The sequence below is a fragment of the Pinus tabuliformis genome, chromosome X, assembly GCF_031772625.1.
Source record: "Pinus tabuliformis cultivar Carrire ecotype Pingquan chromosome X, CPIR1, whole genome shotgun sequence".
NCBI lineage: Eukaryota > Viridiplantae > Streptophyta > Pinopsida > Pinales > Pinaceae > Pinus > Pinus tabuliformis.
Genome location: NC_142308.1, coordinates 352,852,786 through 352,854,506, shown reverse-complemented (window position 1 = coordinate 352,854,506; position 1,721 = coordinate 352,852,786). Strand labels below are relative to the sequence as shown.

Genomic DNA, 1,721 nt, shown 5'->3' with positions numbered 1-1,721 from the left:
TATCACAAAAATTCTCAAACCTCTACCATTTTGGCTAGAATCACTATCACAAAAATTCTCAAACCTCTAGCCATTTGGTTGAAAGCAATATCACAAATATCCACCTTTTTAGCCAAAACCACTATCACAAGAAAAAATCCTTTTGTTTTATTGAAACCACTATTACAAATTCCAACACTTTAACTAAACGACCATCACAAAAATTCTTAAATCTCCAGTGTTTTTGGCTAAATCCACTGTCACAAAAATTCTTAAACCTACACCCATTTGGCTGAAAGCACTATCACAAATATCCACCTTTTTGGCCAAAACCATAATCACAAAATACCAACATGGCCTTTTTGGCTGAAACCGCTATCATAGAAATACACCTTTTTGGCCAAAACCACAATCACAAAAATAGCAACATCTCTAGCTTTTTGGGCTGAAAGCACTATCCACTACCTCCGTTAAGGCTGAAAATTCCAACAGTTCGCCAGAAGGATGGCATGAACAATTATTAGCCTTTTGGGCTGAAAGCACTATCCACTACCTCCGTTAAGGCTGAAAATTCCAACAGTTCGCCAGAAGGATGGCTTGAACAATTATTAAAAATACATGACTCGCTAGAAGGATGGCTTGGACAATTATTAAAAATACATGGTTCGCTAGAAGGATGGCTTGAACAATTATTAAAAATACATGACTCGCTAGAAGGAGGGCTTGAACCTCCGACCTTGTGGTTAACAGCCACACGCTCTAACCAACTGAGCTATTCCAGCTTTTGAATCGAACGGCAATAGTGGTTTCTAATTTCATTTTTCTGTATTTACATATCAAGCCATGCATGAAACTTATTGCATTTCGGTGCTGGGATTTAAAGGCAGAAAGATTTCACATTGCGTCTCTGCATTACCTGATATATCTAAAACATTGCTCTCTGCTGCTGCGATTTGAACTCAGATCGCCTGGATGAAAAGCAGGTATTCTAACTTTACTGAACCATTATGGATTTATACTCTTTTACTTCGAATTTATACAGCAATAAATATAGGCCCTTTGTTGTCGTTAAAAGTTTCGCATTAACTGTTAGAGTAGTTTGAGGAGTATTTTTTCTTTTCCAAGGATCCATTAAGAAAATAAAAATAAAAATCTATAAACCTGTTAAAAATGTTTTAGAATCCCAACAACCTGTGAAAAATATCCTAACAGTCTGCTTTGAAATATGAATAAATCATAATGGACTTTGCTTAAATTCTTGTCAGTAGGGTTGAAAATGAATTAATCAGTTTAGTTCCCACGTCACTGAAATTAATAGATTAAGGCATGTTTTTTTATATTTGATCTACGGGGAGAATTTGGTTGGTTTTTAAAGAAAAATTTAAGGTGTTGTTTATTGAGGTTATAAATTTGTTTTTGCTAGAATTTAATGATTTTTTTTCAAAAAAATTGATCATAAGAGTGTTTGAATTGTTTTTTTATGGTGAAAACAGATTCAATACTATCAAAAACTCCCAAGGCAACAAAAATCATGAAGTTCGATAACCAGATTTTCCAAAATTTCTATCAGATTTTGGCAAAAATCATGCTAGAATTTCCACTATTTTCTAAGCGAATTTGTAGCTTCGATAGACTACTCTGAATTTTGATTGTTTTTTTTAATTTGTTAAGTGGTGCGAGTTTTGAGATAACCGCACATTTAACCTTTGGTTTGAGAAATTTCCACCGGTGACATTCACATC

General features: G+C 34.2%; 1 non-coding gene across 1 annotated transcript; it reads right to left on the bottom strand.

Moving 5' to 3' along the window:
• Nucleotides 1-687: 687 nt before the first annotated feature.
• On the bottom strand, nucleotides 688-761 carry TRNAN-GUU (transfer RNA asparagine (anticodon GUU)). The gene has a single exon. It is a non-coding gene; the product is annotated as a tRNA-Asn (tRNA).
• Between the last annotated feature and the right edge of the window lie 960 nt (nucleotides 762-1,721).